Source organism: Argopecten irradians, chromosome 1, assembly GCF_041381155.1.
Source record: "Argopecten irradians isolate NY chromosome 1, Ai_NY, whole genome shotgun sequence".
Taxonomy (NCBI): Eukaryota; Metazoa; Mollusca; class Bivalvia; order Pectinida; family Pectinidae; genus Argopecten; species Argopecten irradians.
Window position 1 is genome coordinate 51,454,737 of NC_091134.1, and position 23,014 is coordinate 51,477,750.

General features: G+C 35.3%; 1 pseudogene; it reads left to right on the forward strand.

Annotated features, from left to right (window-relative positions):
* Window positions 1-10,916: 10,916 nt before the first annotated feature.
* On the forward strand, window positions 10,917-14,936 carry LOC138331675 (sulfotransferase 1C3-like; annotated as a pseudogene).
* Window positions 14,937-23,014: the final 8,078 nt, after the last annotated feature.

Below are 23,014 nucleotides of genomic sequence, written 5' to 3' on the forward strand. Positions count from 1 at the left end.
CAGACTTTGCTGAGAACATGCTTTGCAGAACGAAGACGGAAGCATTTTTATCAAACCCGGAAAACAAGCAGTCTTTCATCAATTTACTGAGTACCAAACTGGAAGACAGGGGGTTTGTCACTGTCCATGCCGAGGATGATGCTGATCTGTCTATCGTCCAGACTGCGATATCATGTGCAAGAATGCAGCTGGTAGAAGTTATCGGAGAGGATACCGACCTTCTTACCCTGTTATGCTTCCATGCGAACTCTTCATCAAGTGAGATCTATTTTCGAAGTGATATTAACAGAACATCAGGAAAGGAGATGAAGATATGGGATATCAACAGTACAAAGAGAACGCTCGACGAAGGTACATGTAATTCATTGCTTGCGTTGCATGCCATTACCGGTTGCGATTCTACTTCTCGACTCTTCGGCATTGGGAAAGGTCCTGCTTTTAAGAAGCTTCAACAGAGTCAGTATCTAATTTCCCAAGCTGCTGTTTTCATGTCGACCGAAGCATCTCGCAGTGAAATCGTACATGCTGGTGAGAACATCATGGTTGCACTATACGGCGGAAACTCAGATGAATCACTCGACGTGCTCCGCTATCGCAAATTTGCATCAAAAGTGCGGACGGGAACAAAATGCATAGAAGTAAGCACTCTGCCACCAACTTCGGATGCAGCATGTTTTCATAGTTTGCGTGCATATTTACAATGCCAAAGCTGGATAGGCGATAACCCTCTGGATCCATCAGATTGGGGATGGTTTTTGAAAGATGGAAAGTTACTTCCGTTGAAGTCAAAAATGGCAGCTGCGCCAGAACGTCTTTTGAAAATGATACGATGCAGTTGCAAGATCATTTGTGACAACAAAAGGTGTAGCTGTAGAAAGTACGGTTTGGAATGCTCATCTGTGTGTAAAGAGTGTAAAGGAATCAGCTGTTCGAATTGAACAGTTATAGGTACTGATATAGCAAAGACTACAGTCAAAAACAAAGAACGTTGCAGAGCATTAATAGCTAGTTCACTGCAAGCAAAAACATTGATTATATATATAGCTATAGAGATATTATAGACTTTGGGGGATCGAATTCGAGAGTTCTTTAGATATTGATTAAATAAAAGTATTTTGTAGTTGATTTCAAGATGAGAAAACTGTCGTGTAGTTATATTAATAATAAATTGTCATACTAAAACCATCATATTGATATATGTATAAGTTAAAACATGAGTTTTCACTAATCGGAGTAATAAAAATAGAAAAGAACGACAAAAAATTGGAAGAAAGGATCATTGGATCAAATATAAGACATTAAACCTGAATAAATTTGGTGTCGCACTGACTAAATTCTGATAACAAACGATAATAGAAGCGAGTTCTTCAAGTAGTAATTAGAGACTAAATTCTGATAACAAACGATTCTTAAAGGGATATCTGCAAGTAGTAAGTAGGGTTTATTAATAAAACGTTATATGATGAGATCTGGCTTAACTAATTTTCCCGAATACAATCCACATCTAGATAATGCACCGATTTTAGATATATTGCAATTGAGAATTGTCTTTTAATGTTAATCTTATTATTCATAATATCACAGAAATAGTACTATAATTGCTTTCAAAATATCAGTTACAATTCACATGTGACATTAAAAAAGAAATTAAAGATAGATGCATTTTTTTTTTATTTCGAAGCATTTCGTTCAAAAATTGAGAAATAATCATTTTTTCAAACAAGGGAGACAATTATGACGTCACCATGACGTCATGCACTACGAAAAAAAAATTGCAACTAATTTTAAATGAAAGTTTGACATTGTATCTCTCATAATATATATAATTTCTTCACAAATATTTCTTAGAATTAGTTGAATAAATTTTGCAATACCCCTACCCCTATTTTTACCAAATTACTCTCGAAGTCAACCATTATAGGTAAAAACTGATTTTTTTTTCTGTGTTCCACCACAAAGATATCTTGGGACATAAAATGACTGGACTATACAGATTTTGCTGAACATATACTAGAGTATTTTTGTTAGCTCTTGTATATCAGATTCTACAATAACTTCGATTGCCAGTTATCCATAAAGTATATCAAATATTCTACACACTTACAGTGTTTGGTCTACTCTCTGCAATATGGTTCAAAAGAAACACTTTTCCAGTCACAGCGCAAATGTTGCGGTATTGATCACGAGTGGCTTTATACATGTACACGTCATGGTCACACATCACATACTTTGTTAGGAAAACCGTACATAAGCTAACGACTTCCCTATGCCACCTAAATTGATTATATATGCACCTGAGTATGAAATATAACATTGTAAGTCTCTACTTTACATACCACATTCTTTTGAACAATTTGATATTGGTCTCCAAACCGCAATCCGTCATGATTAAAGTTAATCTGTATCTGGTCCATTTAGAGTCGGGAGGGTATACATGAAGATAAAGCAACGCATAGACACCATGCCTACACATAAATAATCAGGTATAATCAAATTTCGATAATGAAGATAGCACACGCACGGTGAGGGTCATGGAATGAGCAAGTCCATTTGTGATATTTTCAAGAATATCAATAACTGTTCGATCTAGTCCAGTTGAACTAAGGAATTCGGCTACTCGTATCTTTGGACAATATAATTGCGAAAATCCATGCTTCAGAAGGAGCATGGCAGTATAGCAGCTGGTACATATGGCCAAAATATATTGGGCAGAATTTAAGTTTATAACTGCATATCAATTACCTTCGCTTTCCCGGAAGCGCAAATGACGGCTGCTGAAAGTAATAATTACATGTACCACAAATAATATTGACGGTTTAATATGTATTTCAATGAATAACAATGCATATATTCAGACAGTAATAGAATAATTTCAAGACAGATAACACCTATTTAAACTTTAAAATGAACAAGGCTTTTCTCATACATTCACGTCCTGGTTATCCGATAATGGCAAATATAAGATTCCTGATGTTGAATAACTTCCAATGTGCACAATAATTCATATCGTATCGAATGATATTCAGTGTACATACCATGTTAATTGCATAAAGTAAAATATGTGAAACATAAAGCTAAACCTTTTCATTTGATTTTGACACAAAATCATGAATGCTTTCACGTACCTATGTCTGGCAGATGTCATTTTTAAGTTGTATGGTCTATCACTTTCGCTTTTTTTGTCATAGTGGAAACTGTTTAAGTGTTATGGATGTACTCCTCTGAGAAGTCAAAATTTTCTTGTATTAAACATTTTTTCTCATATAGATTTTTGGAAACAGGAGTTCATACCATGAAAGAAAATGGAAGAAAAATCCTATGTCCGTGCGCTCGTTTTTGAGCTATTGTCACTCAAAGACACCAAAGTGACAAAACAGTGGATTTTATTGGAATTTAGCCGTTTTGACCACATACACTAGAATTTAAAGCCATAATTCCCTAATGAGGTGTTTGATATGTATGGATGTTTGTAGAATTTATTTTCAAGTAGTCTTCATTACAAATATACCAGATATGATTAATAAGAGTAATATTTTTTCTCAAAATAACAACATATGCTACCCCTACCCCTTAATTTTGAGCTCCAAAACGCACCATTTTCAGCCATTTTTGTCAAATTTAACCCTTTATAGAAAAAGTTCTGGTATTAAACTTTTGTCAATAGTTTGCATATCAATAGGGAAAGGGTTGTCCTTTCTAAATCAGGCAAAAAAATGGGGGGTTAGTTTAGTTTCAGTTTTAGTTTCAGTTAGAAATGGAGTTTAATGAAAAGTGTAAAACAAAAGTCCCCTTCATGCCACATCCGATTGAACAATAATTTTTAAAATCCTGTCAAAAACTGTCACTGAAAAGCATTTTTAAAAATAATGGATTCTGATTACAAGGAGAAGAAGGTGACATGACGGGCAGAAATCAGTTTCGGTTATGATAAAAATATGTGCCAAACACATATATGATGCGTCCATTCCTGTCAAGAGAGTGGACCATCTGTAGCCAGATTAAACTGGAGATACATTTGTATATCACAATCTGTTGTCAGTTTTTTTCTTGTTTTGGGTCCATGAGCTATTACAAAAAAAATTCCAAAAATATATATCAAGAATCCATTATATTAAGAAAATGGGATTTATGGCAGGATTTTGAAAATTAATTATTGTTAAACGGATGTGTGCATGAAGTGAACTTTGTGTTTTACACTTTTTCCATTAATTAAAACTCCAATTCCTAACTGAAAATAAAAGCTGTTATAATAACAAATTAAGGAACAAAACTATATGAGAAACAATTTCTTCTTTAGGTACAGAATAACATAACAGGCAAATAAATCTTTATTTTGAATACATGTATATTGTTGGGATTCTCTCTTACTAAATTAATATTAAATGATATATTGAAATATTACACTTTGCCCTGATTTGTAACATTTCATTGCCTAAAACATAAATTTGATATGTGAGTTTTTACTTTATTAACCTGGCCCAGTTTCATTAAACATTCCTTAAATTTAAGGAAATACTCTTAAGTAAATTTCTCCATTGTAGGAAAAAATCTTAGTTATATAGCCTTCCTAAATTCTGTAAATGCTCTCCTATGAGAATTTTAAGTTAAGGATTCCTTAAATGATAGGAATGTTCATGAAACTGGGCCCATGTTCAGAGTTTTGTCAACATTGTTAATGGTTACAATGTAAATTAGTATTAAATCAAGGCTTCACTTCCGTTTCAACATAATGCATAATATTCTTTAAACAAATTGCTATTGTTTAATTTGACAGTTAAATTAAAGTGCAATTGAAACACTAGAACATTGCATATGCTTATAATATTTTCCGTGATTGACAAGCATGTTATTTTTATTACAGTTTTGATAGCAAGAGTATCTACATGTATCTATACGTATGATATTGGAACAATATAAAAAATTTAACGAAGATTTAATTCACACCATGATCAAATCTCATAGACAGTACATAGAAATAGGTCCTAAAACCTAAACCTAATCCAATTTCACACGATATAAGCTATTGTTTAAAAGTAATGGCAAAAATTGAAGATGAATATCATTTTATCACGGATCAGCCGATGTTACAGAAATATTAAGAATAAAAATTGTTAATCGAAATTTTGGATTAGATATCTCATATTGCCTAGAATTAAAAGATCTCTATGGATTTAAGAAGGATAACAGTAATTGATAAAGAAAAAGCGTTACATAGAGCCTAGGGTAATGCAGTTAGAAATGTAAATAATGTATGTGATGATTGGATATGATTTTCTATGTGTGTGAATCATTTTGGCTGTAATTGTAATTCAAATTTTCTATGCTGTATGTAAAAGTGGAAGCTATGAAATTATGTCTGCGCCTTTCACCTAGGCTGTGTGTGCTTCCCTTTTAACTATGTTTTCAAGATACTTCAGCATTTGTTTATTTAGAGAAATAAAGATAAATTTCAATTGCTACGATGATGAATGACCCATGAATACCCAACTATACTATTGTCAAAAAGACTATTAATTGCAATTGAATCTGACTACATATGTCCACTGAACAAGCCTACGTGAATAACAAGCGTCGTTCACATTGAAATAAGCTGTGTTTTTGATTGAATGTAGCACTATATGTGAAGCTTTATTAAGAAAACAACAGCCTGTGAATGGCACGAATATTCTCTCACCATTAAGTTCATTTGAATGTATAGCAAAAAAGAAATATATAAATGAAAATAGTTGAATTCGACGGATCTATGGATACCCAGACTATGATAGCTGTTGGGAGTGGTTGTGATACTTTGGGGTCATATGATCATGCTACTTCAATGACGGTCAGTGTTATTGGCGGGTGATGGGCAGGTTGTCGGACTGGATTACGCGAACGTAATTACGTTTATTACAGTAGTAAACTGTTTAAACCTCAACTTTAATTCCAATGGTGGCAGTTGGGATAACTATTAATATGATTCCCGAAATAAATGTGATCAGTACTACAACACATAAATATTTACATGATTAACCTTCTGTTTCATGTTCAAGTGCATATGTACTCAATCTAGGTAGTATAGGAGAGGACGTCACCTATTTGCTAGTTTTTTTTAGAGAATAACCAAACTAAAAGCAAAACAGACCTTCGAAATGTCCCCGGAATAGAATATTGACTACTGTCGGCCGCTGATTGGTGGTTAATTATCAATTTCAAAAGTAAAAAAGGTTTTCTTGGCAGATATTTATGTCTCTATATAACAACGTATGAATTTGGAAATGTAGATTGACCTTTAGGGTGTGTAAAAGATTCAATTTTGATAATGAATAGGTAAAAACATTTTTAAACCCCATCCAAATTCGCAACAATTCAACTTTTGGATAGTTGGAATAGAACTGAATTTGTTACTCAAAAGATGTAAAAGACTCTACAAAGTAAATATTTCTAACACCATGATCATCCACTTATGGAGACGTGAGTAGTCATCCAGACAAAGTCAATTATTTAAAGATTCTAAAACCCAAGATATTCTAAACGGAAATCGAAGGTGTGTGACTTCGTATTGAAATTATTTAATACTCCCAAACCAAAAAAAATATTTCTTTCGGATTTGTATGTGCTTATTGTGCATGAAGGCTCAATCATAATACATGTGCGGAACCAAGGTATATTTATTAATTAAATTGATCGCTTTTTGTGCAAAGTTATTTCTGGGGTTTTTGTTTTCTGACACAATATCGATACATGTACAAGTATTGTATATTTCACTTTGTAGCATGGTGTGTCCACAGTAAAATGAACTTTACAATTTCATTGTCTCTGGATTGTTCTCAATGCGTGTAAAAATTATATTATTACTTTTTGTTTTGTATTACAGCTTCTTCAATTACTGTTGTTTTGTATGTTAATGTTAAGATTTACCGATTAACTGGTTACTCGGTCGTGAAGATTTTCCGAGTGACCGGATAAGACGAATTCACGACCGTTTTTTTTTGACAACCTAAAAATATGCATATATATCATTCAGACTTTGAACTGTTGGATACTTAGACTATCCAACGGTAATACTCCCTGGCTGGATAGTAAATAAAGCTATGCAACGTGGCCATCATGGGATAGTGAAACTATGACATCTGGAGTATACACTTATCTGTCACAGATTTGTTAAGTAAAAAATTATTTAGTCGGTTAGGTCCTATTGAACACACTGATATTTTTAATCATTGTGAACCAATTCTCAGGGTCCTTATTGTTCACATTTTGTTCACGCATCATACTCAGTATTTGATGCCGTGACCACGACGGGTTTATAGTCATTTAATTGTGTATATATTGGTGTTCTATATAGTACACTCCTTATCAACACCTCGTGCATTTTCGCTGTGACAGGGAGAGTGTTTATATTCAACCTATATTGCAGTGTAGACTGACAGTCCCGTCAATTTAGTGTAAGTATGCAGAAATATTTGTCCATGTGATTATACTTTTTATGATACCTGTATATCAAATCAATGCATTTTGTTAGATATAACTAACAAAACTATCATAATTCCCTTTTTGCCAAGTGCAGGTGAAATTTTGGTTTATTCCATGCAAAAACACCCGTGTCCGATATGAGGATGTATTGCATGGCTACCATCGTCAAATACCTTTATGGACTCCTAGGGGGTTATTACCATATTAATTGGCGTCCCTAAACCGATGAGGGGTTATGATCGATGATTTTGTTAAGATCCCTGAAGGGTATAATGCCACACCCTACCTGAAGAGGAGTATGAGCCACTGGTATGTGTGAAATAACTTACTTACACTGTATGTATGAGCCGAATCTTACCGAGCTTGCCCGTTTTTACTCCGATATTCTTCTTTAAACAACAAAACAAAACCTCGAGTAAATTTTAAATAAATATGACAAAAGTCACAGTGAGAGTCCTCCTTTACTCCCAACATAAATAACAAATACATCTTTTTTGCCTTTTAAAGGCGCAAAGTCGTTGAAAAAATGGCAGCTAGGCGAAATTAACGTACTCTTACCCGTCCCCCCTGTTTGTTCTCCTGTAAAACACAATTACTTTAACTGAATCAATTATTAATAACTAAATTTCCACGTTGATACTTACCTTTCTGCTTCTATTCAAGTACATGAGCTGAACTCTCCATCTGATACTTTACTTTTGTGTTTAGATCAAGTACATAGAGCTGAACTCCATTTTGTACCTTATTTAACCAGTCGAAATACATTGTATATATCTGTATCATTTAATTAGTAAAGGTGGTTACACAAAATGTTTAATGTTCAACTCCAAGTGCATATAACTGTGAAAAGGAGGACATTAGTTCCATCTCATATTGGCGAAGATTAGTACAATATTTTAATTAGATCGAGTGTGCAGGCGCGGTAAAAATACATTATGACAACAGTCCCTATGATTTTTAGCATTTCATTATGCAGACATGATATGGCTTCACACTACATGTAATGTCCTGAATGAAAGAACATTGGATAGATGTGTAATTTCCATCAAAATCGGTTAATAGAGGGACAACAATCGGAAGGTAGCATTGCAGGAATTGTATTCAAGACAATCTATCCGAACTATAACACACCCAATTATACCACGATGGGTCACAAATTTTATTTGTTACATAGATGGCAAATGTTGTGTCTCCACAACACAAGTTGCCCTTAAAAAACCTTTCACAAGGTGTTCATAATCAGGCAGAAATGGTACACTGACATCTACCTCTTATAATCAACCATTATTTGAACCCTATGACATTGAATTTTGATTATACCAACCTGACGGTTTTTCGAGCGCAATATTCCAAAGACATATTTGAGGATGGTAAATTTGCTTAAATTACCTTCTCAATGGGGTGGAAATTCACTTGAAAATTATTTCAGGAACTGTAATTTCCCCTCCTTAGTTTTCCCGACGAGCGACGAAGCGGGCTCCAGATTACAAACATCGAGTGGGATTTTGATATAGCGATTCAACGGCAGTCATGATCAGCTTGGACAGTGGTGATGTTTAAAAGAAGGAGCACAGTAATATGTACAATATTCCTTAATCGAAAATGAAAGCTTTTTTTCCACATTTTTTCGAAGTGGTTACGAGAATGTTTGGAATCTAAACGCACAAATCTTGTGTAAGACTTCTGATAGTTTGTGGATATCACGTATTGTTTTAAATTCAAATACAAAAAGTGTAACTATATCTAACCCTCATTGATCGTTTGCAAACATAGTAGTAGGTCTCAGGACTGATGTAATGTTATTAGCTTTGTTTAGATATTTTGATATGTAAACATCTTGTTTCCTAGTTAATTGAATTAATAGTAATAAAAACATCATGATTCTCTTGGGTTATTTAGTCATCATTTAATGCAAATATATCTATAGTATGTATGTAAGTTTACCTCATGAGTGACTAATGAGAATATGACTATTATTATGGGTTAGGGGTTAGTTTTTGTTTGATAGTGTCTAAAGCGGTTCAAGGATAGTATGGATCACATACCGTAAATCAGTTATATTATTTTGTGTACAGATATAGGATATTAAAAAAAAATAATAATTAGAGTAACAATATGATATTTCGTTACATCATATGATCATACAATATGTCAAAGAAAATTCCTAGGCATATATGCCGTAACATGGCTTTATTATGCTGATTTATAATGATATTGGTTATAAATATGGGATGCTTTTGTTGGAAGAGAAACAATACCTTGATGACGTATTTTTCCAGATTCATGTTTCACGTTTCATTTAAACAGAAAACTGGCTCTGCTGTAATTTTAAGTTTTAGACCCTGTCTAAACTTAGTCTAAGTGATATTGTGTATGCATATATATATCACTTCTATTAGGTGTACTTGAACATAACGTAGTTGCTAAAAAGTGTCTATGCACCGGACATACCCTTAAATGCATTATACGTATTACTGTTGACTCGTATATTGTTGTATTGTTTGTCAATTTTTGGCAAAAAAAATAATGCAAATCATGGTATATTTCAGTTTAGTCAGTCCACAGGGTTCGGTACATATTTCTGTCACCAAATAACCATTGAGTTTACTACTGTCTATATCATGCACAGAGAGCGCTTACACATCAAATCCGTGTTTGATATGGTTATGCAAATGGCGACTATAGATTTTTGTGTTTCATGCTTCAGTGTCCAATTTTGTCAGGAGATCACAGTATGGCTTTGTATAATTTACGAAACAGAAACCACACACGTCTTTACTTCACCTATCCTGTTTTGCAACGTACTCATGTACTTCATTTGCTGGTTTAAAACATTTAATAATTATTTAATAAATATTACTCCGCTTGGAGCTGTTGTTGAAAGGCATGGCGAGCCTCAATATACAAATGTAGGTCACTGACCTATCACTTCGGTTCACTTTTGTAGACATATAAAAAACCGCGTTTTTATTGGTCGCCTGAACATAGCCGCATCCAAGCGGAATTTAAAAGCAGAAACTTCAGTTTTGACGCGAGATCTGCCAAGGGTTTCAGGGAATGTCCCATGGCTAGCGAAGTTGCTTCAGGGTCAGAGTAGAACGAATATACGTACAGGGCATACTATACCAAACCGGGTAAGAAATGGTTCCTAGTGTGCCACTGCTGCAGTGAATCACTCGGGTAAACAAGCGTGAATTTTGTAGGTTTCTATTATTTCATGCTTATTGATGTACAATATATGAGTGAATATATAATTGAAATAAAAAAAACGTCGAGGTATGAGCAAAACATACTCTTTCGTATTTTGATATGAGTATAGAGATATTCTACCCTAGGAATCGGGTACAAGCCTCGGGTTCTATGATACTGTGTGACCCTCGGATAGAATATCCCTATCATGTATACATATCCCCATATGAAAGAGTCTTCAAATTACAATCTCATTTCACTGTCAAAGGTTTATAATGGAGCTAGTGGAGAAGACCGATGACCATGGAAACACCATCATATTCAAGCGTTGTATAGGTCGGACGTTTGGTAGAGATACCCGGGGTAATGTTAAAGACCAGCTGGACAAGATAGCTTCATTTCAGACCAGGCCTGATGATGTCCTCCTCTGTACATTTCCAAGGTCAGGTATGTATTGCATGAACAGAAATGGTCTATTTGCTCAAAATGAAAATGCAAATTCTTTCAGAAAATCAAACGTTCCTACTTTGCCAATCATATTTATACATTTGGTAATTCATTGTGATATTGTAAACACTACCATGAACATTTTTACCTCTGGTATGTTCTGTCAATTACCAAATTATATTTACAAAGCGGAACAAGTGGCACATATATAATTGTATGTATCCACAATGTCAAGAGGGAGTGAAAGGACAAAATACATGTTCTGTTAATTAACAGGGGAACGCACTGTAAATGCAAATTGTTTAAAATTTTACTAGCTTTGTCACTTGTTTTGTATTCAATGTCATTTAACGAATAACTTTATACAAATATCGTTCGTTTTGAAAGAATTAATACATAGAAAAATCAGAATTTCAAAATTGAAATCAGTTTACATTCTACCAAATTATTACTGTCAACGTGGTATTATAAGAATGAATTCATAATTAACATTTCAAAAATATTAAAATAAAAGAATACATGGGCAGAAATCGCGTATATATAGTTTTTAATATTTTTCGAAGTTGCAGGGGCAAAATTATTTGATGTTGCGTATCTATAATTTGTTTTGATAATTTTGGAAGTTGCAGTGGTACATGTAGGAAAAGGACCATTTCCTTTCTAGAGAGTAGTACAGGGAAATATCCACCTCGGAGGAGATTCGCGGCAAGCTTCGGACTAAATAACCATGAATCACCTCTTCAGGTAGATATTTCTCCGTCCTACCCTCAAAGTAGGGAAAGATCCTATTGATATTTGCATGCCCTTGTATCTTTCCTTAAACAGACTGTTCAATCCATCATTTCCAAACGTTCTTTAGCCATTCATGTTATTGTGCGATATTCTAGGGACACACTGGGGTGTACAATATGGCCAGGATGATACAGACAGGCACACTCCAATACTCAGGAACACCAGAAATGATGGAATATCAAGATATCAGTATCATCGACAGGATGGGGTCTCCAAGAATGTTCCACACACATCTGTCCTATCCATTTATCCCCAAGGCGGCCATGGAAGGACAACTGAAGATCATCTACGTTCTGCGAAATCCAAAAGACGCGGCCTGTTCATACTTCACCTTCCAGTCTAAAATCAAGAATTCATGTTTATAGTGGGAATATGGAGGGGTATCTTGATGCCTTCCTATCGGAAGAGTGTATGTAATGTTGTAGTTTTTCTGGTATAATTGAGCGGACATGAACCTGGACTGCTGCTGATCCGTGGTAGATATGTATAAAAACTGTTTTTATGCATAATGAACGTGTCTTGAAAACGTTTCTTGTCACATAGTCGTTTCGGTATCACAAAGATAATACATACATTTTAGTGTTTTGATGAAAGAAATCGAGCAAATAATTTTTGAGACGACCTGCAATTCGCCTGTAGTTTGAGAACGAAATCTGTATCTCTGAATACTGGATATATCTAATAGGGGCACTATAAGTATCCTTTCATCACATGCATCACAAAATACATTTTCGTTTATCAGCATACATTGCTTTACTAAATGAAATAAAAAAAATAAGATATAGTTTAACTTTGAATCAAATCAACATATCATGATTTGTTTGCTATTGTACAGTTATATGATCTGAATTATATTTAATACAATAAAGTGTAACATAGAATGAAATGTGAAGTAGATAAATTCATAGTTTGATTTTGTTACAAATGAACAAATCATGATATTTTCCTATTGAACAGTTATAGGATCTGGCGGGTCATGGTTTACACACACAAAGGAGTGGAACTCAGCTATGGCCGCTAATCCAGATTTAAACATATCGTTTCTCAGATTCGAAGATCTTAAAAAGGTAAAAGGAAGACATTACAATCAGGAGTTTGATAGACATATGCACGACAAACTGCATTACAACATTGCTTTCACAAGCAGCGAATAAGGATGAATTAGCGAGAAAAAAATCACGATTAATAGTAACCATTAATATTTCTGACAAAGATCAACAAAATTAATTCCTCTTTGTGTATTCTCTTTGTTAAAATGATAAAAAAAACCCGACATGCTTAAGTATATTGTTTTCTTTATCAATATGAATTTGTCAAAGGAAACTACATATCTAATATAGAGTTAAAGGATCTTTGTTTCGGTCCATATCATGTTGGTGTTAGCTACGCCCTCGGTCATTATTTAATTCTACCAAGGCGTTAACACTATATGGACCTAAGCAACTCAAAGGCCCATGCTTGATAAATAATCACTAATTGTCAACTTTGAAAATTGCTTTCCTAAAATACCACGAGATTTTTAAATGTAACATAAATCTATCATAGTTACAACACGTATACGTTGATAAATGATTTCAGTAAGCCAGCGAATGTGAAAAAATTAATTAACCATTAAAAATGCTTAGTCATTCATTGAGGTATAATCAAATTTAGCTTATTAAATAGGACTGTTTCGCTATGAAAGAAACATTTGTTATAAGCTCAATGTCAAATTTCATCACGACCGTTTCCTATTTATTGGTGTGATCAACAAATTCTACAAGAATGAGAAAGTGCCAAAAGTTCAATATTCAAAATTCAAAAAGTTTTCATATTTGGTACGTTGTTGTACAATTTGTTTTCGACATAGTAGAAGATAAATCAATATTCACTTAATCGTGTAATTAATAGTTGTTCTTGATATTTAGGATCTGTATAGAAATATCCTGCGGATTGCAGACTTTCTTAAAGTGGACCGTGACGAGAAATTTTTGAAAAAGGTCGAGGAAACTGCATCATTTGACAACTTAAAGAAAGAACATACTTCTATTGCTGGTGAAAGTGAGTTGTGGAAACATCTCGGAGACAACGGAAGAATGCCGATATACAAGAAAGGTGATTACTCCCTCTTGATATTCATATAATTATATCCTACGTTGTAATATTGATAAGCTTATATAATGGAAATGCTATGTAAAACATCAGTTGCTACCAACTTCATATATGAGGGAAAGAAGAGAAAGATCAGTATGCAAGAAATATAGGTAGTTACAATGTGTGTGTCTCACTCCAAAAACAATGAAAGCAATCGTATTGCACTCAGTAATAAGAGAAAATATACTTCAGTATTTTGCCACCTGAAATAATCTTTTATGTATTCAGAATTCGCGCTTGCATGCATGTCAATCATCCGCATCTATTCAAAATAGTTATAATAGTTAATTTGAGTTTGAACAAATGTTTTAAATGCAAACAGCAGTTCAGGAAGGCAATACATTTAGGAATAAGGTTGGTTTGACGGGACGTTCTGTGAACCGCCATGAAATTTGGTCTACATGATGTATTTGATGGATACGCATGAGCATGCATAGCAAACAAAATTAATTTGTAATAAGTATTATTCAATGAAATCTGGCGTATATATTTACTAATAATGTTACGACAGACCCAGACAATAATTATAAATTATGTGATCACACAAACCCCGCCATAAAACATCATTTTACAATAAATATTATTTACTCTTAACGACATAGCAATTGTTGGTATTGACGCTTTAAAAACTAACCACTACTCAAGTTGTAAAACACGGGTTTTATGTGTGTATACTTTGAAACACTTGTATTTACAAATTGCATCTCAGTTTTAATATCATAACATAGTTTGATTAATTGTCATTGTATTTTCCGCTCTTTGGAAGCATTACTTGATAAAAAAGTTCTTTTGGTTTGTTTGATGTAGGAATCGTTGGTGAGTGGAAGAACATGCTGACAGTTGCACAGAATGAAAAGTTTGACAGAGTTTACAAGGAGAAGATGAGGGACATGACTGGCGAAATTAGTTTCGATTATAATTAAATGGGCCAATCACAGATATTCGTTAAGCTTCCGTCTGCCAAGAGAGTGACATCTGTAGCCGGATGAACTGGATATACCTTAACCCCTTCATATATTATTTGTGATCGGTTGTGCGCTTTTTTCATTTCTTATACTTTTTTCTACTAGTGTATAAATGAATCCATTTTTCTAAAAAAGAAAAAAGCTGTTTCAAAGGACATTCCAGGAATTCATCAACAAAGCTGGTAGTAATTTTACCCATGAGCGTTTTTGTCTCACCTTCGACGATAGTCGAGAAACACGAAACGAAGGTGTTGCTTTAAAGTCCATATTTAAAGTTATATGTGCCGTATTTTTCATAGTCACGAATCTAGAAGAGCTTTAAATATGTTATTCAACTCCAAAAGTTACCAACATTTTGAGAATTACAATACTTTCAGTGTATAGGTTTTAACTTTACAAGTACAAGAAAGAGCTGAAATGGTAGTACTGCCAAAAATCATTATATTAACATCTTCAGTGTAGTGAAATGAGTACATACGGTCAGACCATGAAGCTTTATTGTTGTCCATTATTTCGTTGCACATTTTTACAGTATTATTAGTAATTGTAAAGTGATTTCTGAATGTATGTTTCAATCTAAACATGTATAAGGCATAAAAACAAAAATTTCATAGTGCATAACCTATGCATTCTAACTAACGTTTATAAGGCATTACATATGTGTGTCTGTCCATTGGAATGATTTTTCACAGCTTTATTCATTAAAACTTATGGTTTTAAATAGATAATTGAAGAAATAATAACATGTCCAAATTTTCGGCCAGTTACGGCACATATAACTTTAACAGAGTGAATTACAGTCGGTTAATTTGTTTATTACTCTTTGTATCAGTCACAAAACATGGAAAAAATTGAGAAAAATATTTGAACCAGTTTGGGTATTTTTTGTTAAAACAAAGCGTTTTGAGTACATGTATTTGCGTTCACCATTGGTACCATGAATACCGTTACATGGTTTTTTTTGACAATTTATAACAAGAAAAGGAAATAAGAGCTTTTATCACTGTCAATGAATATTCAATTTCATTAAATTGTTTTGTGAATCATTTCTGTATGTTCTTCTTTTTTCATGAATTTATGAAGAATGTAGTTACTTAAGAGTAGTATCATTAATCAGCTAGTTCTACATTGGCCCTGTTATCAGGCCTCGGTCTGTTACATTGACCCGAGGCAGTACAGACCTTGACCTAATAACAAAGCTAATATGGAATTAGCTGATAAATAACCCTATGGTACAGTCAAATAAGGAACAAAACTAGGTTAGGAACGTCACGATACTTAAAAAGGCAGATAAATATTATTTTTAAAAGATATTGTTAGCATTTTCTCTTATTGAATCGGTATTTGTCTGATTTCTAGCATTACTTTGGTTTTACTATTCTAACCTGGTGTGTCCATGGTTACAAGATATAGTATTACACCAAATTGACCCACGATCTGTTAATTTGACATTTAAGTGCAATTAAAACGTCATGCACTGTAAACGTACTTATTTTAACGCAGTTAAATTTTAAAGCATATGCGACAAAAAAGAATTATGATTGATTAACGCAGATGTAAATAAACGCAACTCGGTGGTTCAATACCAGAACTACTCTTTACAAAACATTGCGATGTAGATAAATTGGCAGTTCAAACTTATAAAATTACTGCTAAAATAAGTACAGATATGCTATACATTATTGAGATTTGAAGCGTATTGACTATACAGCTTCATGTAATGAGCCCGGTGAGAACGACGAACACTAGTTCATGCTATACCATGCTTTATTCCAACTGTAACCAGCGTCTGGTGACGTAATACACAAGTACACACAACACAGTACAATGTAATATCCGGAGTAGGTTCCGGATTCTAACCATTATCTAGGTAACTGTTATGCCAGTATATTACATCTCATCCCCGACTTAATTAATTCAAAATTAACATTACATATCATTAAGAAAATTAACTGTTCATCAAATTGTCTAAAGTTCAACTGTCCAATTCAAACTCATAAATAAACTTCTCAATCAGCATTCAAACCATGCCACTCGTTCTGTTATAAAAATGTCTCTGTCCTGAAATCTAGAAAATAAAGATATACGACTCTGGCTACCACAATACTTGTACAGTTTCCATTATCTGGGTACGGACATAATTACGATATCTAAAATGAACAGTTCAAATCGCGTTAACTTGAGATTTGTTATTTTTAACAAAAAGTTCAAATGCATAAAGCAATCACGAAACACAAACTCAATTTACATAGTCTTTCAGGTACACAGGTTTATTTCGCACTCGTTGTGGTTTCGGCGATGGTGACACCTGTACCTTCGCTGGTGAAGACACTAGTTTGGACTTGGTTGGTGTGTCCACTTTATCTGTCGGAGTCTCTGGAGGTGTAGAAGATACAATGATGTCTCCACTTTGGACCTCCATAAAAAATTTTCACAGATACATTTCCCCCCACATCTAGATCACGACTTTTCGCGTGTTGATCATGATATTCCTTTTGTGTCTGTTGTTTCCTTTCAACATATTGACAGACATCATTGTTGGGACGTTTGATCAAGTCCAGTTTTGTTTTCATCTTAATGTTGTACAAATGTTCAGCTGGTGTTTTGCCTGTAGTGGTTTGTGGGGTTGTCCTATATGATAACAGAAAACGCTGTAACTTTGTGTAAAGTGAACCAACAGTTCCATTCATTTTTTTCATGCCCTCTTTGAACACGCGAACATAGCGTTCAGCTAATCCATTTGATGATGGGTGTTTCGTAGCTGTTTTGATGTGTTTGATGCCATTCACGTTCATAAATTCAGTGAATTCATCGCTAGTGAAACACGTACCATTATCAGATATGATAACATCTGGTAGTCCATTTTGTGAAAATGCTTGTCGTAGCTTCTCAATCGTTACAGAAGATGTAGATGTCGTTGTAGGGTAGACATCTAGCCACTTGCTGTGTGCATCCACAACAAATAAAAACATTTGACCTTTGAACGGACCAGCATAATCTATATTCAGTCGCGACCATGGAGATTCTGGCCATGGCCAAGGGTGTAGCGGTGCTGCGGCTGGCAGCGCGCTGATGAGTTGACAATCGTTACAAGATTTGACTTTTGTCTCGATATCGCTGTCTAACCCGGGCCACCAAAAGTAGCTTCTCGACGGGTTTTTCTTTCGTACCATCCCGGGGTGCCCTTCATGTAGATCCTGTAACAACTTTGCTCGACCCTCAGGAGGTATGATGTAACAATGTATCCTGCGATGTCCATTTAGCTATGTCCTCCGATTTGACAGGGGTTGACTCTAAGTAGTCCAGCACGAGTATGGTGTCTCCTGGTGTTGGAACATATGTAACAGTATCACTGAGTGGTAGACGACTCAATCCGTCGGCATTTGCTTGTTTCTTGCCTTCGCGATATTGTAGGTCATAGTCTTACGCAAACAGAAATATCGCTCATCGTTGTATGCGCGGAGAAGCCATATGTGGAATGGCTTTGTCAGACCTCATTTAACCTAGTAGCGGCTTATGATCAGTGTAGATTGTAAAGTGACGACCTAGCAGATATTGATGAAATTTCTTAATTCCAAAAATCACTGACACTCCTTCCCTATCCAACTGGGAATAATTCCTCTCAGCGGGAACGAGTGTCCTAGAAGCATACGCTATCGGTCTTTCTTCACCATTAATCACATGAGACAGCACTGCCCCTAAACCATAAGGTGAGGCATCACATGATAGGACCAAGTCCTTCTCTGGACCATAATGTATTAGTAGCCGCAAGGAGTGTAGCATCTCCTTTGCTTGGTTCCACGCCTTGATTGGACGCCACGTCCATTTCCATTTCGCCTCCTTCACTAATAGTTCATGTAACGGTGCAAGCACGGTCGACAGGTTTGGTAGGTAACATGCGTAATAATTTAACATGCCTAGGAATGACTGGAGTTCCTTGACGTTCGTAGGAGCTGGTGATTCGTTAATCGCTTTGACCTTGTCCTCAATCGGTTGACTGCAGTCGCGATTAATCCGATGACCACTTCTCGTGCCATAAAAATGCAATTATCCCTTTTGAGATGTACACCGGCCTTGTCAAGTTTCACTATAACTTGCTCTAAATTATGTACGTTGATTTCTCGGGTACGACCTGTTACCAGAATATCGTCGACTCTCACAACAACATTTGGAATATCCTGGAGAATATTTTCGATAGTACGCTGAAAAATTGTGGATGCTGATGAGATTCCATAGGGTAACCTATTGTATCTAAAAAGACCCTTGTATGTGTCGATCGTCGTGTACTTTTTAGAGACCTCGTCCAGCTCCAACTGTTGATAGGCTTGACTGAGATCAAGCTTTGTAAACTGTACTCCCCCAAGTGTTGCGTAGAGATCCTCAGTTTTGGGAATGGGGTAGTTATCTAACTTCGCGACTTGGTTCACTGTGACCTTGTAGTCTCCACAAATTCTAATGTTATAACCCATTATTTTTCACTAGCGGAACAATGGGTGTTACCCAATCGCTGAATTCGACTGATTCAATAGTACACTTGTACCTTCATTTTCCAACCGTTCAAGTTCCGTCTCAATTTTATCTCTGAGCGCATACGTCACGGGGCGTGCTTTGAAGTAAATCGGAACCTCATTCTCGTTTACATTGATTTCCGCTTTCGTGCCTTCGACTTTACCTAAGCCTTGGTCAAACATTGTGGAATGTTTGTCGAGAATATCACTCAACGCCTTATCATTGACAGGTTTCTCAGATGCCAATCTCAAAATTTCCTTCCAATCAAGTTTGATGTGTGTCAACCAGTCGCGACCTAAGAAGCATGGACTGTCCGCACATGCTATGACTGCTGACAAGTTACCGCTGTAACCCTTGTAGCTTACCTTGAACTCACATTGACCAATGACGGGTATGGTTTCTCCTGTATATGTACGTAACTTCGCATTAGATGACCTCAATTTCAACGAAGCGTCCTATTCCACCATTGAGTTGAACTGTTTTTGAATTAGCACCGTAATTGATGCACCTGTGTCAATTTCCATCACCACTGGTGAATTGTTCAATGAAATTGTGACTTTGTATGGATTGTTCTTTTTCTGGACACTGACGTGAAACATTGTATAAATTGTGTCACTATTTTCTGATTCCTGTGATTCATCAATATATTTCACATGTGTTGATCGACCACGACCTCTAATGTGACCTTGACTGCGACTATGACTTTGACTGCGACCTTCGGTATGACCTTGACTGCGACTTTCAGTATGACCTCGACCACGACCTTGACTACGACCACGAGCACGACTGTGACCTCGAGTGTTTTGACCAGATATGTAGTTATTGTCGCTTTCCTTTCTTCCTAGACATTCTCGGGCAAAAGGACATGCCTTGCCACAACGAAAACATCTGTTGTGATTAGGATGTAAAGTTTTATGTTGTACATGATTTACTGAACTCACCAGCCCCTCCTGAGCTTCCATAGAATGGGCCTGCTTGACGGATAACTCCATCGTACTAGCCATCGTCCTTAACTGATCGAGTGTTAAATCATGCCCTTTTTCCAGTAGTTTTGTGCGTAATTTATTTGACCTACATTTCTCAATGACTGCATTTGTTCATCCGGTTTGTCAAATTTACATGGTTTCACTTTTTGCCTAAGTCGTGTTATGAACTGTTCGATTGTCTCATTTTCCTCCAGTTTCATAGTTCGGAAACAGTATCTTTCATACGGGAAATTAGCCTTGGGCTCAAAATATTTATTCAAAGTTAATGTCACTTTCTGAAAAACATCATCGTTCTCTTCCTCTGTCAAAGTAAAAAAAATCTTGTACTTCAATGCCTGCACAATGCAGTAACAACGCACGTTTTTGAGTATAATCCGTTACCCACTTTCCGACTGCAAAAAGTTCAAATCCCCGAAGCCATCTTTTCCACGATTGACCTAGTTGGGATGGATCAACGTGCGGGTTAAATTTATCAACACTATTTAACTCTATTTCGGCCATTACTCACAGTTTTACGTGTAGACGTTCTACTACAGGTTCTTCTGATATCCTCTTTGCCAAAATGAAGCGTATTGACTATACAGCTTCATGTAATGAGCCCGGTGAGAACGACGAACACTAGTTCATGCTAGACTATTCCAATTGTACCCAGCGTCTGGTGACGTAATGCACAAGTACACACTACACAGTACAATGTAATATCCGGAGTAGGTTCTGGATTCTAACCATTATCAAAGTAACCGTTATGCCAGTATATTACAAGATTGCACACATGGTTCTATTATTATTGAGGTTTAAGACCCTGGTTAAACTAGCGATTTTTCGTATGTCTACACGATGTAGATATCACTTCTTAGGTGTACTTGAACATAATTTAGTTGCTAAAATGTGTCTATGCATCCAACTTAACATTAATGGTTATTATTGACTCGTAGATTGTTGTGTTGTTTGTAAATTTTGGCAAAACATACAAACACTGTTCATTTCAGTTACGTACATATTTCTGGCACCAAATAGCCATGCCATTATGTTAACTAGTGTTGATATCATGTACCAAGAGCGCTTGTTTGACCAGATTCGACTTTACATCAGCATACACATCGAATCCGTTTTGATATTATTATGCAAATGGCGCATATAGAGAATAGCATGCAAATATAACAACATAACAATCTTCACGTTAACAATAATACCGAATGATAGCCCCAATACATAAACACTTTTTATTATTTTAGTTATGTTCAAGTACACCTACATGTAAGAATTTTAAATTTCCCGCGTTTCGTAGAATAGCGGGAAATATTTGTCCTGCAGTTACATAACGTACACGTGGCATTGTAGAGCACGTGCGGTTTTTTATTCGTCCAATGAGATTAGGTGGGCTAGTAGGGTATCGGGTAGCGAGGTTTGGTCATTCTAGAGTTCGGTTAGCTACAGGAACGACCTATTCAATTTAACCTTTTTAGGTGATATCGATATGTATATATACACATATAACATATACATGGCTGTGTTTTTGTCAAGGCCGGTTTGCGTTTTGTTTTTCGTATTTAGCATCTTTAGGCAATATCAATGATCAGTGGGTGATTGATGATCGGGTTTTTATTCAATGTAATAGAAATCCCAGCGAATTATAAACCTTAAGCATTGGGCTGGTACACCTCCTGTTACCCACAAGCGGTTTTCAGGTTGGGTGTCGGGCTTGGTTTTATACTATATAAGCTCGATCTGAGAGGGAAAGTGTGTTGGGCGAGCATACTATGTATTCCTGTACGTAATATATAACACATACATGAATTAAACGCTGACTCTGTCGTTCCAGATGCCGAGCAGCTAACTGCATACAATTAGTTTGTTGTTATTTAGTTATATAGTTAGGGAGTTTATGGAGGACGTAATATATAGTCATACAAAATATCATTAGTTTAAACAGGGTCTAAAACCTTCATGACACCCTTCTGTCTTGAAATCAAAGTGAGAAACGGAGCATTGATTTTACGAAAAAGATGACATATACATACATGTACCAAAGCGATAGTCTTTTTCAGAAAGGGTGCACTTGCTTTGAATACGGATATGCTTGCAAAACATAATGTGGTTTTAACAAGCATAATAAGCCATGCATTTTCAATTGATATTATACCTTATGATTTACTTCACAACATGCATTCTTCAAACATTCAAGACAATGAATGCCAGCGTGAAAGTGAAAGTATAGGCTTGCTTCCAAAATAAAATCTGTGCTTCCGACTTCAAGATAGCTTTAAACTAATTAATATACAATTTACCGTTTTACATTCGTATTCATTTCCATGTTTGTCCGTATGCAATGTATTTAAACCACACCTTTCCTATTTTCAGAATGTTTAAAATGCTGTCTGGTTATATCCTGGCATCAACCATATAATGTATCAAGAATATATCAAAATAAAACACAAAGGGCACCCAGTAAAGAACTTCACATCTTATTTAATTTTACGAGTGACAAAAAGCACACTCATTTCAAACTTTTTCTGATAAGTTGCTCTGCTATTTGATATG